Source organism: Saccopteryx bilineata, chromosome 5 (assembly GCF_036850765.1).
Source record: "Saccopteryx bilineata isolate mSacBil1 chromosome 5, mSacBil1_pri_phased_curated, whole genome shotgun sequence".
NCBI lineage: Eukaryota > Metazoa > Chordata > Mammalia > Chiroptera > Emballonuridae > Saccopteryx > Saccopteryx bilineata.
In genome coordinates, this window is record NC_089494.1 from 57829397 (window position 1) to 57846522 (window position 17126).

A 17126-nucleotide genomic window follows, 5' to 3' on the forward strand; every position below is an offset into this window, starting at 1 on the left:
CGCTGGGGATGGCTCCTTGGCCTCTGCCCCAGGCGCTGGAATGGCTCTGGTTGCAGCAGAGCAACGCCCTGGATGGGCAGAGCATCGCCCCCTGGTGGGCGTGCCGGGTGGATCCCAGTTGGGCGCGTGCGGGAGTCTGTCTGATTGCCTCTCCATTTCCAGCTTCAGAAAAATTTTAATTTCTTTTTTTTTATTTTTTTATTTATTCATTTTTAGAGAGGAGAAAAGAGAGAGACAGAGAGAAGAGAGAGACAGAGAGAGAGAAGGGGGAGGAGCTGGAAGCATCAACTCCTATATGTGCCTTGACCAGGCAAGCCCAGGGTTTCGAACCGGCGACCTCAGCATTTCCAGGTCGACGCTTTATCCACTGCGCCACCACAGGTCAAGCTTTAAATTTCTTTTAAAAAATTAATTAAACAAAAAGAGTGCAGTGGTTACAAGAGGGAGGGAGGTGTGAGGGAGGGGAAGGGGCAGGGGGATGATTGAAAATGATTTGACTTTGGGTGATGGATATACAACATAATCAATCGACTATTCAAATGATGTAGTGATATTTACCTAAAGTCTATGTACACTTGTTGATCAGTGTCACCCTGTTAAATTTATTTTTCTCAATTAAAAAAAAAAAGATATGTTGAAGTCCAAACCCCCAAAATCTCAGAATGTGACTTCATTTGGAAATAGAGTTGTTGCAAGGTAATTAGTTAAGATGAGGTCATACTGGAGTAGGGTCAGTCCTTAATTCATTGTGACTATGCCTTTATAAGAGGAAACCCACAGACACTCGAGGAAAAAGGCCACGTGAAGGACACAAAGATTGGGGTTATGTTACCACAAGCCAGGAAATTCCTGGGGCTGCAGATATAGAAGAGGCAAGGAAGGATCCATCTTGATTTTGGATTTCTGGCCTCCGGCGCTTTGAGAAAATACCTTCCTACTGTTTTACGCCACCCAGTTCATGGTGCTTTGCTACGGCAGCCCTAGGAAACTAATAAACTCACCACCAGGACCAACTGCTCTTGCCCTATCAGTCACTTTTACTGCCATCATACTTCTTAATAGTATCCAAAAGAGCAATGTACTTTTGCTGATTCTCTCTGTTCATTAAAATGTCAGTTCTATGGGAGCTGGGTCCTTTCTGACTTCAAAGCACAGAGCCTGACATATAGTACATAGTCAAGAAATAGTTTGTCCAATAAATGAATGATCCTGAGAACAATAATAGGATTAAAGAATATCAGAATGAACATTCATTTCCAATATTGGAAACACCATAAACCCTCCTATAATCTAGTAACAAAGTAATACAAGATTTACCTAACACTGAGTGAGACTTGGTACTATTTTAACTATCCAGCACTCTGGGAAACGAACTTCTGAGCTAAAGAAAAACAGCTTCAACAGCTTCAGCAAAATGAGAGTCAAGAAGCATTCCTTACTCACTACGTACTTCAAAGGTATGGCTGAAATAAAATTACTTTTTAAACCAATGTTTTCTACAGTGTGTCCGTAAAGTCATGGTGCACTTTTGACCAGTCACAGGAAAGCAACAAAAGATGATAGAAATGTGAAATCTGCACCAAATAAAAGGAAAACTCTCCCAGTTTCATGCCTATTCAGTGCAGTCGATGTGGGCTCACGCACAGATTTTTTAGGGCTCCTTAGGTAGCTATCCCGTATAGCCTCTACAGACTCGTCACTGACTGATGGCCTACCAGAATGGGGTTTCTCCACCAAACTGCCGGTTTCCTTCAACTGCTTATCCCACCGAGTAATGTTATTCCTATGTGGTGGCGCTTCGTTATAAACGCGCCGATATTCACGTTGCACTTTGGTCACGGATTCAAATTTAGCGATCCTGAACTTTCCTCTGTACCGTCCACATCTCGACTGCACTTTCTATTACATAGGACTTAATAGCTCTCTACGTGTTAAGTTAGAGAACTCATTTCAATAACCACTGTTTTGCCCTCTGTTAGTAAGTGAGGCTTCCAGTGGTTAGAGGGCAGGCTGCTTAGTAAATGGGGAAGCTGGGGACAGACTTGAGTAGCCATGGTTCCTACTCCAGGGTTCTTCCTGTCAAATATAAACTGCTTCTCTGATAAAAGTATACTGTGATCTAAAGTGCCACAGATAGTAGCTATTTTCACAGAGGTATGTATGGGGGAGGAAAGTTAAATGTGGGGCAAGAAGCAGTTAGTATAACATTGTTATCATGTTTATTTAAAATATGCTACTAAATCTCTTAAATATAGCAAAATGTTCATTCATGTCAGATTAAACCTGCTCCTCAAATTCTACAAAAGTTAGATATACTAGATGCACTAGTTAAGGATCAAAAGCATCCTGAAATTTCAACAGCCCTGGAAAGTTATGGAAACAGTTTTCTAGAAACTTCCACACATATCCGCCCCAAAGCCAAGCTCTCAAAGGTCATTCCAGGGCTGGCTCTTCTGTGATATCTGCGTCTGTGACCTTTCCCCAGCCACCTCTATTAACCTTTGCTCTTCAAATCCCCTCGCTCTGATACCTGAAGTTTCCCGCGGCACGCTACTACAGGGTTGCAGTCTACTCCTCCTAGTTGCCAAATAAAGTTGTTTGGAAAAGAAAACGGCCACTAAAATAACAGAGCTTTCACAGAGGAAAGGACTGCAGAGGATTTTTTTTTATTAATTTATAGGAAACATATTTAACTCTAACTTCACACCTAGAAGTTAAAAGAAAGACAGATGAAACATCTTTCCTTTATACTTTGCTAATGTCGTTTCTTTGTTTTTTAAGACTTTATTTATTGATTTTTAGAGAGAGTAGAGAGAGAAAGAAGCATCAACTAGGAGTTCCTTCACTTTAGTTGTTCAGTGATCGCTTCTCATATGTGCCTTGAGCCGGCAAGCCCAGAGTTTTGAACCAGCGACCTCAGAGTTCCAGGTCAGTGCTCCGTCCACTGTGCTGCCACCTGCCAGGCTGTCAGTGTTATTTCTGATTTAAAACTATCAATTCCAAATGAAAGGCTATGTCTATTAACTTGGCATAAATATGTATTAATGATGATAATTATATTATTTTTACTTCTTAGGAACATTTTGTAGTACAACACCTCTGATCTTCAAGTTTTTCCTTTTCTTCAGCACATCAACAAAAAAATAATTCCTATCAGCAAATAATTCTTTTTCCCAAAGTTATGACCTATCAACCATGACGTTGCTACCCTGGCTTTCTCTAATGTTTAGTACCCCTTCGTGGGCTCTAGAACACAGGCATAATGAAACAATCACTCTCATGAAGGCATGTGTGTAAGAGCAGACCACCATAAAAGGTTTTAAAAGTTACTATAAAGATATTCCAGGGAATGGCTATTTCAAGTGATAAATGGGACTAATCTCATCAGTAAAAGGGGGGTGGAAGAGGTCAGTGATTCCAAGAATGGACTCCCAAACCCAAGGCCACTTTTTAAAAATGCAGATTCCTGGACACTGTATCAAAACTCAGGGGTAGCAGAGGATCTAGCAGGCGTCCCCAAACTGCGGCCCCCTGAGGCCATTTATCCAGCCCCCACTGCACTTCTGGAAGGGGCACCTCTTTCATTGATGGTCAGTGAGAGGACCACTGTATTTGGCAGCCCTCCAATGGTCTGAGGGACAGTGAACTGGCCCCCTGTGTAAAAAGTTTGGAGACCCCTGAAGGCTGTCATCCATAAAATCACATATTCATCTATTTTATCATTGTCAGCTGCACCTAATGGAGTTGGAGTATCAATTTCTTTATCCCCAGTTCTGCGCTCTCTCAGCCTCAGGCTTCTGCCACCAGCTTCTTCAACACCTGTTCTCCTTGAACTCTCATCTCCACCCTGGCGGTTCCTAATCAACGTCCCTAGGATTTCCCTCCCAGTAAGATCAGTTAGCTGGGGGCACAGTGGCGAGGGCAGGGCAAAGCAGAGAGCCAAGGTGGGCTAACTCCAAACCAAAGGGTAACCCCTTCCATTTTCCCTCCTCTTGAACTTCAGCCTGTCAGGGCAGTAGTGGGGGTGAGCCTTTATGCAACTACCAGGGACCTGAAGTCGCAAAGGAATGCTATTTGTTACAAGTACTTAACATTCTTGATCAGTACAAGTAAGACTCAAGAAATTTTTTAATTATCTTGGTTTGAATAGATAAGCTGACATATTTAAAAATTCAAACAGCAGTAAAGAGTGTACTAAGCATGTGTCCTTCCATTCCCCAGCCCAACCACCCAGGCCCCTTCCCCAGAGTCAATCAATCACTGTTACCAGTTTCTTGGGTAACCATCCAGAGAAAGACTTAACAGTTACAGGTATAAACTCATATCTATAAACTCATATATATTAAGCCCCATAGCCACACACTACTCTGCACCTTGACTTGTTCCCTTGTAATATCTTAGAGATCACTCTTTATCAGCAAATATAGAATGATCTCATTCCTTTTAACGGCTACCTGGTTTTGTTTCTGTTTATAATTTATGTAAGTGACCCCATGATGATGGATATTTAGCTCTCCCTAAATCTTTTGTCCTTACAGACAATGCTGCAATGGATGTCTCTGTGCAAATTCATTTTGTGACCTACAAGTATATCTGTAGAAAAACTTCTTAGGTTCCCTGAGATAAGAATGTAGGTAAATTATTAATTTTAGCAACATTTTCCAATTACTACATAGCTGCTGGACCATTGTGTACCCCTACCAAGAATGTATGAGCTTGTCCTCTTTCCCCAAAACCTTGCCACCATAAGGTATTACCAAACATCTAGATCTTTGCCAATTTAATGGACTACATCAGCAATTTTCAACCTTTTTCATCTCATGGCACACATAAAACTAATTACTAAAATTCTGAGGCACACCATATAATACATATTTAGCCCATCGGACAAAAAAAAATAGGTATAATTTCCCCCGACACTGGGTAACCCACTTCAGTGCCTGCAGACTACAGGCCGAGGCCAGACAATGGTTCAAGGCCACAATTTTCTCTATGAGAGACCTAGGTAGATGGGCCTACCATAAGTCCAAAGCCATGACAGATAGTTTTGATTCCTTCATACCAGACAGCTCTTGTTATGTTGGCTGTTGTCATTTTTTAAATTTGATAATCTAAGGGAAAAGAGGGTCAGTGCCCCTGACTAAATAGTTAAGTTTTTCATGTTTTAAAAATTCTTGTGCCCTGGCTGGTTGGCTCAGTGGTAGAGCGTCAGCCTGGCGTGCAGAAGTCCCGGGTTCGATTCCTGGCCAGGGCACACAGGAGAAGCGCCCATTTGCTTCTCCACCCCTCCCCCTCTCCTTCCTCTCTGTCTCTCTCTTCCCCTCCCACAGCTGAGGCTCCACTGGAGCAAAGATGGCCCGGGTGCTGGGGATGGCTCCTTGGCCTCTGCCCCAGGCGCTAGAGTGGCTCTGGTCGCGGCAGAGCCAGAGCGACACCCCGGAGGGGCAGAGCATCACCCCCTGGTGGGCAGAGCATTGCCCCCTGGTGGGCGTGCCGGGTGGATCCCGGTCGGGCCCATGCAGGAGTCTGACTGTCTCTCCCCGTTTCCAGCTTCAGAAAAATACAAAAAAAAAAATTCTTGCAGCACATCTGTTGAAAATCACTGACTTTACAGTTTAAAATTACACTTCTCTCATCCTGAATTGAGTATTTGTAATTCCTCTGCTGTGAACTCTTTGTTCATTGCCTTTGCCCCTTTTTCCATTTGATTAGCAGTCATTTTTGTTATTGATACACAGGAGCTCTTTGGATATTAAAGAGTTAATGCTGGTCTATGGCACATGTTATAAATGGTTTTTTCTTGGGTGGTGATGTTATGTTCCGCCTGTTACATATACTATCTTTTCTGTTTGTTTTTAAGCTTTTATTTATTCATTTCAGAGAGGAAAGAGAGAGAGAGAGAGAAGGGGGTAAGGAGCAGGAAGCATCAACTCCCATATGTGCCTTGACCAGGCAAGCCCAGGGTTTCAAACCAGCGACCTCAGTGTTCCAGGTTGACGATTTATCCACTGCGCCACCACAGGTCAGGCCTACTATCTTTTCTCACATGGAGTTTAATTTATCAACCTTTTATCTTCTCCTTTCTAGATTAAATTTTTCAAAGCTTTTTAAAGTATAGAGACAGACCTCTTTAATATCTGGTCTCCATAAGCCTTCAGATTTATGCTTTCATTTCTTCTGTTAGCACTTTTTTGAAAGGAGGCTGGAAGACAAGCTGCGCTCTATCCACTTACTTCCTGTCCTGACCTTTCTTTTCCATTACCCTGAGTTCTGGTCGATTTTTCTCTCTCCTTCTCCCTTGCTTTCTTCACAGAGTTTCATATGAACACTCACATTTGTGGAGTGTTCATGTTTCGGAGATCACACTCTTTTTACAGTTCTTGCTTCAATTTGAAGTTTACTGAGATCAAAAAGGATTTCATTAATGTTTTCATAAGCAACCTGCCATTCAAACTGTGCTACTTTTTCTATTCCAGGGAAATCATATAACAAAAATAGTTCAGATTGTTGCCTATAGTGTGAGAATATGCAAAAACTTGCCCAGCTGCTCCAGATACACAGAAACCTCAAATGTTATCTTAATTTAAAATAAAATCAGCCCTTAGACTTTATCTCCAGAAATGTTTTTTTTAACAAAAAGTTTTTATTCGTTATATTACATATAAAAAATATCAAGGTTTCTTCTTCCAATTTATGGAAAAATGAAGGACTGGTTGAGGAGATGTAAAATAGAGCCATTGCTGAAAATTAAGGCCAGGTTTATTTTAGGTTCGATTTTTGAAAAAAGATTCTAAAAACATAGTGCTGTTGTTCTCCCTTCTATTTCCACAGTTTTCAAAAGGTGGATGGATCAGTCTTAATGCCAAAGTGAGAACTGCCGTGATAGGGTGCAAGATAAAAGGTGAAAGTTAATGTTCTACTTCCGACTCAATGCCCTCTACACTTTGATTTTCTCTCCTATTAGTATAGAGAAGAGGAATAAAAAGAGACAGAAAAGTAGGTAGCACAAGATAATTTAATTTGTCTGTATCCTTTCCTGTCTATTATAGAGTTAAAAGTCAAAGTTATGGGTATCAAATAGCAAACACCAAAAAAATTTAAATCCTAATATTTGTAGCATTTATGCCTCTCATCATGCCCTCAAACACAAAAGTCTTTCTCTAAAAACCTAAGAAAATTTAAAAATACGTATGATTTCACTTTCTACATCAATTACACAAGAAGGAATAGAAAGGAAGCTTAAAATCCTACTGCCGAGGTTGCAATGGGGTCATTTTCTCATGAACTTACCCATAATTGAGTGAAGAGCTTTATTTCCTATCACCCCCCACAGAAGTCAATTATTTGGCATACTATCTCCTAGCTATACTTGCACGTGGGGGCTAGTGCGTCACTGGAGAAGCCTCTGAGCCTCAGGTTTCCCAATGGAAAATGAGTGAGGCTGGAATAGAAGATTTTTTTAAAACGCCTTTCTGCTAACTTCTTATAAATCTAACATAAAAGGTCATTCAAGTATTAGCACATCAAGCGAATATGAGTATTTCCAACGTTAGAGTATTTTCTTCATATATTTCATAAATTGACATATAAGCTTATCTTAGAGAAGCTTATCTTAGAGAAGCAAAATCCATCATATCTAAAGAAGAAGATAATTTCTGTCTTTTTCTTTTTTGACTTTTTAAAAAAAGAGGGAACAGTTCACAAACTTGCATGTTGTCCTTGAGCAGGGGCCCTGCTAATCTTCTCTGCGTCATTCCAATTTTAGTGTATGTGCTGCAGAAGTAAGCACACTAATTTTTGTCTTAGTCGTGAATTCCTTATACTTGGTCTCATGACACTGGTGAAACATATTCAAATGACAACCTGCCAATATTTACTTACACGTGTTTTACTTTTTAAACTTATGTACTTACTTAAATTTATTTTAAGTTTAAGAGTTAAGTTAAATACTTTTTTTTATGATTTTATTTATTGATGTTTCAAAGGAAGAGTGGGGACAAGAAGTAGTTGCTTCAGTCTAGCTGTTCATTGACTGCTTGTCGTATGTGCCTTGACCGGGCAAGCCCAGGGTTTCGAACCGGGGACCTCAGCATTGCAGATCATCACCCCATCCACAGCGCCACCACAGGTCAGGCGAAATACTTAACACTCTCTCTAATCCAGTTATCCCTCAGATAGTCCTGGATATGAAGCTACTTGGGTTAGCCTCCTTTCTAGGTCTGCCTTTGTCAGCTAACTATATATTTTTTCTGAGATACCGGTAATATCAGAAGGATTTCCTTTTCAGTTTTCTACAAATGGAGAATTCTCTCCTCAAACAACAGCCTCCTAACTAGAGGCCCTGCTCGGATCTCTCTACTCACCCCTAACCCTTCCATATTCGTAAGTTCTCTAGATGGTTTTATGAACCCTTTGAGTGGTTCCCTGTTGGACAGTTTCATATGGCTTCCTCCACATCTGTTCCTATCATTTCCTCTGTCTGAGATGGCCTTCCTCTTCTCAGCAAGGCCTGCTCATCCTCTGCAAGTCTCTACAATGAACTCTTAGCAACTCATGCCTACACACAGGGACTCCTTCCTTATTCCTCAACTGTCACCTGTGGGTCTTTTGGTACAGTACCTGGTCAGCCTTAGGAAGACTCTGCATGGTCCTTATTTCTTTTTCCTTAGAACTTTGAAATTATCACTGATCCATGCATAACCTACCCCCCTTTTTAAAAAATATAATGATTACCAGGAACTTGCCTGACCAGGTGGTGGCACCGTGGATAGAGTGTCAGCCTGGGACACTGAGGACCCAAGTTCGAAACCCTGAGGTTGCCAGATTGAGCATGGAATCACAGACATGACCCCACGGTCACTGGCTTGAGCCTAAAGGTCACTGGCTTGAAGCCCAAGGTCACTGGCTAGGCTGAAGCCTCTCCCACCCCCAGGTCAAGGCACATATGAGAAAACAATCAATGAACTAAAGTGCCACAACTACAAGCTGATGCTTTTCATCACTCTCCTTTCCTGTCTGTCTGTCCCTGTCTGTCCCCGCCCCCTCAATCTCTCACATAAAAAATAAAAAATAATAATGATTACCAAGAACTTACCACCAAACCTGAGTACTATATCATTACCAATAACTTACATTCACCTATGTAGTCCTCCCAAAAGATAAGTATTACTCTAAGTTTTAAGTTCATCATTCTCTTCCTTTAAAAAAAAAAATGTATGTGTATTTCAACACACATATAAATGCTTGATTGTATTTGATGATTTGTGTTTGCTTGTTTCCCTGGCTCATGTAAATTGATGCAACAATTTTGGATAATAATTTGGTAGTACCTGGTAAGTTCAATATTCACATGCCCTACAAATCAAAAATTCTGTACCTAGGAACTTACTCATGAGAAATACTTGCACATGTGACCCAAGAAACATGAATGATCAAAGCAGCACTCTTTGCAATATTTTTAAATGAAACGAAAACAGAAAAAGGTCATTGGCAGGAGAACAGGGAAATATTTTGTTACAGACACATAACGGATGAATCTTAATGATATAATGTAGATGGGGGAAATTTTGAAGAATACAACAGACCGTATAAGACCTTTTTTTAAGATTAAAAACAAGCTTAAAAATTGTAATTATTACTAAACATTTGCAGTAAAAAAAAAGGAAAGAGGGCGGGAGGGAGGGAGGAAGGGAGGGAGGAAAGAGAGAGAGAGAGAGAGAGAGAGAGAGGAAAAGAAAGAAAGAAAGAAAGAAAGGCAGGGAAGGGAGGGAGGGAAGGAAGGAGGGAGGGAAGGGGGGGAGAGAGAGAGAGAGAGAGAGAGAGAGAGAGAGAGAAGGAGAGAGAGAAAAGAAAGATTCTTATTTTGAGAATTCATGCCTTGGCCTCCCAAAGTAGAAGACAAACTCTTGAAGGCAAGGACATTGTTTTATTCTTATCGGTATTTCCCATATGCCTTGAACAAATGGTGCTCAATAAGTAATTATCCGCTGACTGATTTCTGAAGGCTACCTAACCTAGTAATTTTTACAAAATCTAAATCTTCTCCTTATCCAACAGTTTCCTGAATAAAATGGCACAAAACCTTTATTTACTTTCACATTAATCTAACTCTATTTCTGCAGTGGTCATGCAGGTCTCCAACCACAAATATTTCATCCTGGAAGTACTTTACCTTTCTTCTTGTAGTAAAGTTAACATAGAGTAGTTTAGGGACAAGAAAACTTATACTACGCAATCCTGTAAAAGTCCAACAGAATCATACTGTACTATAACCAAGGGACATCCGATAAACCATCATCATTTGAAACTGAGATATCCCAAAAGAAGTGCATCACTGAGTATATAATTGAGTTATCTCATCAAAACTGAAAATATGAGCAAAACCAAGATTTTTAAACTTTCCAAAAGCAAGATTTAAATTTCAAAATATTGTTTCTACTTTGAGAAAAAAATTAGGTTTAGGGGGAAACATGAAATTTGGGGTAAAAGAGTACTAGGAATAATATTCCATCAATCAAGGCCTTCCTTATAACCCAATGAGGGATATGCCTAGTCTCCGTATAAGATTATAGCCGAATTACACTGCAGCTTCCCTTCGACCTTGGGAACTCCGCTCACTCTGAGTTACTGTGAGGTCTTCTGTTTCATTTATTATTAGTCTTTGTATCTGCAGTGCTGTAGCATTCCATGGGAATATCAACACTGAGCTTGCAGTACCTAAAACTGTATTAATGCTTCCAAAAACAATGGGCGTGGGGCTGGGGATTACAGCCAAGAGGAAAACAAAGTTAAGGATATTAAGATGGGATATTTTTCAAATTTACCTTTGAAGAAAGAGCACATATAACTAGTTGTACGATATATTGCCATCTATTAGCATGCCGCTTTTAAATTTAAGAAAAGACGTTCAAGAAAAAAATATTTTATTTGAAAAAAGATCACAACTAAACACGACATACAATGCTAAAACTACTCCAGCGACATTTAAAACGGAAATTTTAATAGAGAAAAAAGCCAATAGGACTTTTGCGCCCGGGAGAAATAATCATCTGGCAACCCAATGGGTTCACTTAGTTTCCTGTCATTTGCTTCATGCCCATTATGTAATGCTCTTCCCAGCTTTAGGTCTCTGTTGAAGCTACCGTTCAGGTATATCACAGAATTGCCACAAAATCTGTATAGGTCATAACTTTAAAAAAAAAAAAAAAGCTCAAAAGGTGTCGTACGGATGTGGCTATACACAAAAGAGGCTTTTAAAAAATCTGCTGCTGTCATTACTTCTTCCCAGCTTCCTCTCCAAGTCTCCAATCCCCCACCCCCACCCCACCCCCCGATACCCGGGCGACACGATCTGCGGGCAGTTGCCGGCTGGTTGCAGGGGAAGCACGTCTTGACTGCAATGTAAACGCTGTCCCAGTCTGAACCAGGGAACGCAGATTGGGCCCTGGCCGGGGTGGACGAAGGCTGCAGGGAAGGCTGCAAGGGCGCCAGCAGCGGGTGGCAGGGGTGCCCCGCGGGGGCAGTCCGCAGTGCACGCGCACAATAAAACCAAATGCACAACTTCCCCGGCCGCTCTTCCCGGCTACCCCGATTCCCTGAAAGGTGCGGCGTAGGCGTTAGCTGGAGCCGGCGCGGGAGCGGGCGCTCTCATCCGCGCGGTGCCGTTCTCCGCTGACAATTACATCAGTCCCTCCGCGGGCTCCAGCTTCATTCCCTAGCAGCCTGCGCGGGGGGCTGCGTGCAGGAGAGCCAGGCGGCCGGAATTCCCCGACAACGAGGGGGAAGGGAGGACGGCGAGTGGGGATCAGGACCCAAACGCCCCCTCCCACCTCGGCCGCCAGGCCGAACTAGCACCGCGACCCCCGACTCCCGACCGCCGGGGTTTACAGTCAGGGGAACCCCCCGAGGACTACGATGCCTCAAGGGCCCGAAGCCGCGCTGCCCACCCGCGCGCCCCTCAGGGTCCTCGGCCCTCCGAACGTGCACAATGTCCCCGGGCCCCTGCGGGTACGGTCATATCCGCTCCAAGGGTACCCTATGCAACTAGGACACCCACCTGGAAGGCGACGCCGCTGATCCTGCAGCGGCAGCAGCGAGAGACCGGAGACCGCCCCGGCGGGCGGGCGGACGGACGGGCGGGCGCGCGGGCCGGCTGAGCAGCGGAGCCGCGGTCTCCAGCACCGACAGCGGCGGTGGCGTCGGTGCTGCGCCTCCAGTGGTCGGTCGCGCCGCAGCCCCTCCTCTCCCACGGGCGGGGCGCGCTGGCGGGGCGGCGCTCCGGGCTCCCCGCCCCCGGCTGGCTAGCTAGCTGGCTGGCCACGCGGGAGTGGAACTGCGGGAAGCCGGCTCTCCCACCGCCGAGCACCCCTTACTGCACTGCTGGGAGAGCCGCGGGTTCGGCGCGCGGACGCGTGGCGCGCCGAGTCCCTATGCCTAGGCTCACGCCTGGTTCGGCCCCATGGGAACCTCGGTTCCAGAGATCACGGCGGTGGAGACCCTGACCCGTCATACCGAGGCCTAAGCGCCATAAAAGCGTCCCCGCCCTCCAAGGCTTGCGGAGCTGGACCGGCCGGGGTTCGCAAGGGTGTCCCGAAATGGCCCCAGCGCTCGCGGCCTGCAGCGTGGCCGCTGCGAGTACCGTGAGGAAAGGGATTCATGTGGGAACTGCAACCTGGCGGCCTCCCGGGAGGCGCTGCCAAGCCCCTGTCCCAGCCGTCGTTCAGCTTGTCAGTAAGCCTACAGGACTATGTACCTGCTCTCCGCCGTCCCTGACACTCTGGAGCTAAAACTTCTCAGGAGGAAATACACTTGGGCTCCTTGATTGAAAGGATCGGTTGCTGGAAGACCCACCTCACTACAACCCTTCCCATCCCCTTAAACTCTCTCACCATTAAACTATTCCCAGCCGTTGTCCAGGGGCAGGTTAACCTGAAGGCAAATTTGCTGGGAAGAATGGGTCAATTTAAATATTTACAAAGACCTTTTTTTTTTTCTGTAAAAAGAACAAGGAAATTTCAGAAGGATCTCAAGACCTTTCCACCATCACCATCTTCAGGGGGAAATATCCAGAAAACACTAACTGTAATAGGAATTGTTAGAGAAACAGCGCTGGGAGTGCTTCGTGGGCTCTTTAGGCGTCAGGGTTGGACGATTTGGGCTGGAAGGGGTATCTTCAAAAACTGAACATATTGCTATCCACTGAAGTAACTGTGATAGCATTTCTCTGGTCTATGTCCTATTAAAATCCTGATTTCCTATGAAACATAGTCAATTGTATGCACTTTTTCTCGCATACAATTTCTTTTTCTTTTTTGACAGAGACAAAGAGGGTCAGACAGGAAGGGAGATGAGAAGTATCAATTCTTCATTGTGGGGCCTTAGTTGTTCATTGACTGCTTTTTCATATGTGCCTTGCCCAGGGGCCTACAGCAGAGCATGTGACCCCTTGCTCTAGCCAGCAACCCTGAGCTCAAGCCAGCAACCTTGGGCTGCAAGCCAGCAACTTTGGGCTCAAGCCAGCGACCATGAGGTCATGTCTATGATCCCATGCTCAAGCCAGCAACCCCTTGTTCAAGCTGGTGAGCCCATGCTCAAGCCGGCGGCCTGGGGTTTCAAACGTGGGTCCTCTGCATCCCAGTCCAATGTTCTACCCACTGCGCCACCACCAGATCAGGCACATAATTTCTCTTGAATCTCCAATCCCACCTTTAGAACTAGTTTCTTCCACTTTCGCTAGCAACATTCTCACATTGTCTTGTCATAAAATAATAGATGATGCACCCTGTGACATATGGCAGTTTTGTCTTAACTCCTTCCCTGTAAAGACAGTTTTCCCAAGCTATCACCCCCTCCCTCCACCCACCGTGCTGCCCTTCATCTGATCATTCCCACCGTTTTACTCCTTCCATCTGGATTCCCTAATAGAAACTCTACTGAAACTGCTTTCTCTAAAAGGAGAAGCCTATCCTATAGAAGAAAACACAAAAGTGTGAAAAGAGATGAGAGAGAGCACACAGAGTCTTTAACCTGAAGAAGCACTTCTAATACTTTTTCATTGAATATTTATTTACTTAGTTTTGAGAGAAGTTGGGAGGGACAGGCAGGAAGGGAGAGAAATGAAAAGCATCCACTAATAGTTGCAATACTTTAGTTGTTCATTGATTGCTTTCTCATATGTGCCTTGACCAGGGGACTCCAGCTGAGCCAATGACCCCTTGCTCAAACCAGAGACTTTGGGCTCAAGTCAGCAGCCTCTGGGCTCAAGCCAGCAACCATGGGTCATATCTATGATCCCACACTCAAGCCGGATGAGCCTATGCTCAAGCCAGCGACCTCAGGGTTTCAAGCCTGACTCTTTAGTGTCCCAGGTCATCCCACTGAGCCACTTCCTGGTCAGGCTTACTGAACGTTTAATAGCAAACAACCATAAACTATTGGGAAGAGGAAAGTAACTATCAAGACCTAAATCTTGTATGTGTTTGCACACTTTTCACTCTCTTTTATATATATTATCTGGTGTGTTTTATTATTTAAAAAATAGGCTTTAGATATTATGAGGGAAAGTCTACTACCTGTCTCATTGATTAATGATCAAATAGGATGTGACAGCATTTGGGGAAATGGATTAAAGAGAGCTGACACTACATATCAAGGCCGTTTCTTTACTCTGTGCATCACAATATTGTGAAAACCCAGACTGGCATAGATATGTAAATATGAATGACAGGCTTTGCACTGCTGTTTGCACTATGACAGTGTTATTGCTGTGAAGTTGCCAGAGAGCAATGCTTTCATTAAGTGTATGTTCTTGCTGAGAGTTTAGGTCACAAGTCACAGGTTGGCTGAAAGGATCTCTGCTTCTCTGTCCATTTATTTATTTATTTATTTATTTATGTATTGTTAATTTTTATTTATTTTGTCTCAGAGAAATACTTGTTCACGGACTCTTTCAGCAAAGGAAGATAAAGATATCCTTAAAATTCTATTCATTCTATAATTTCATAACAAGCAAATGAACTGAGCTTCCCACAAATTATAGGCATTGCTTTTCATAGAACTCTAACACTTCTTTCTCATTGCAGTTTTTCTAATGGTTCAGTTTTAGCTGAGGTTTCTCAGGAACAAAAATATGGTAATGCTCTATTAAAAGATGCAATGGTATTTGCCTTTCTCTGACTGGCTTATTTCACTTAGCATAATACTCTCTAGGTTCATCTATGCTGTTGTAAAAATTAAGATTTCTTTCTTTTTTACCACCAAGTAGTATTTCATTGTGCAAATGTACCATACCATATGATTTTACTTGTATGCGGAATCTAATGAACAAAATAAACTAACAAACAAAATAGAAACAGACTCATAGACACAGAAGAACAGACTGACAGATGTCAGAGGGGAGGGCAGTTGCGAAGGGATTAAGCAAAAAACAAAACAAAACAAAACACCTCATAGGCTCTGACAATAGTATGGTGACTACCAGAGGGGAGAGAAAGGGGATGAGGGAGGTAATGAAAGGGGTAGTTGGGGTAAATGGTAATGAAAGGAGACTTGACTTTGGGTGGTGAACACAAAATGCAATATACAGATGACGTATTATAGAATTGTACACCTGAAACCTATATAATTTTCTTAACCAATGTCACCTGAATAAATTTAATAAAAAAATTTTAAAAGTGAAGGCTATTAAAAAATAAAGAAAGAGAGAAGAAAGAAAGAAAGAAAGAAAGAAAGAAAGAAAGAAAGAAAGAAAGAAAAAAGAAGGTCCAATGCCAGGGCATCCAGATTGAGGAAAAGAGGATGTGAGACAGGAAATGATGTGAAGCAAGTACATGGTGTAAAGTTACCAGCCTGGTCTATGCTTCATAAACCTGAAAAGACAGGGTATGGCCAGTAGTCATGGCCATGGCGGCCATTCATGTGCAGGTTCTCATTGAATTTAGGCAGGCGGTAAAAAAACAGTGGAGCCAAAAAATGGTGAGCCATTCTTTTATTAAAGTCTCACACCAGCGGATGAGCAAATGGGTAGGAAAAACACATCTCTTTCATTCAGAGTTCCCAAAGCTACTAACACAGGGATCAGGAAACTTTTTGGCTGAGAGAGCCATGAATGCCACATATCAATATTTTAAAATGTAATTTCGTGAGAGCCATACAACGACCCATGTACGTTACACATTATCCAATAAAAATTTGGTGTTGTTCTGGAAGACAGCTGTGATTGGCTCCAGCCACCATGAACATGAGCAGTAGGAAATGAATGGATTGTAATACATGAGAATGTTTTATATTTATATTTTTAATGTTATTATTTTTTTTTTTATTAAAGATTTGTCTGCAAGCCAGATGCAGCCATCAAAAGAGCCACATCTGGCGCGTGAGCCATAGGTTCCGACCCCTGCACTAAAACATTATCTGGTTCCACAACTAGGAGAATGCACTAAAACATTATCTGGTTCCACAACTAGGAGAATCTTCTCTGATTCCTCCTGGAATCAAAGGCCCTACCAGTCTTAGAGGAGCTTGCAAAGCCCCTTGGCTCTGGTTCTCCATCTGCACACCTTCTCTCTCTCTGTCAACATGGCTTCTCCTTTAGCACTCTGCATTTTCTCCGCTCCTTCTGCTCCTCTCTGCAAACATGGCTTATTTTTTCCTCTTCCTCTCTCTCTCTCTCGCACCGTCTCTCTCTCTCTCGCACCCTCTCTCTCTCTCTCGTCAAAACTTTCTGGTGCAAAAACCTCTCCTCCTGCAAACATTACCAAAACAATGGCCCTTCCCAAGCAGGAAGGTAATTTGCAATTTCACAGACTATATATATCTGGCACTGCCCAGCCCCCAGTTTGTAACAATAAAAGTGAGTCAACTCAAAAATACAAATTTTACAAAGTCATTTGCCCAACAGACAGTCAATTGCTTGACCATGTGAAGTGATTTTGGACAGGCTCTTTAGAAAACTGAGCCCAGGAACAGTCTATTAAAGCAAGGACCAAAGAAGAAATTTACCTGCGAGCTCCCTTTCATCTCTCATCTCCCACTGGTCAAAATTTACTCCACTGGTGATGAACTCCCCCAGCTTCCAGGATGAATGATCTGACCCCTTTGGCCACTAGAAAAACAAACCCTGTGTTCTG

At 43.1% G+C, this 17126-nt stretch overlaps 1 protein-coding gene, 1 non-coding gene and 1 pseudogene across 6 annotated transcripts in view; all 3 read right to left on the bottom strand.

Moving 5' to 3' along the window:
* OSBPL6 (oxysterol binding protein like 6) overlaps positions 1–12202 on the bottom strand; it is a 235393-nt gene extending 223191 nt beyond the window's left edge. For all 5 annotated transcript variants that reach the window (XM_066279263.1, XM_066279264.1, XM_066279261.1 and 2 more), the window contains exon 1: positions 12056–12202. The gene's annotated coding sequence lies outside the window, so the exon portion shown is untranslated. The remainder of the gene's footprint in view (positions 1–12055) is intronic.
* Positions 4918–5030, bottom strand: LOC136307240 (small nucleolar RNA SNORA42/SNORA80 family; annotated as a pseudogene).
* Positions 7683–7789, bottom strand: LOC136307104 (U6 spliceosomal RNA). Its single transcript, XR_010725794.1, has one exon. It is a non-coding gene; the product is annotated as a U6 spliceosomal RNA (small nuclear RNA).
* Positions 12203–17126: the final 4924 nt, after the last annotated feature.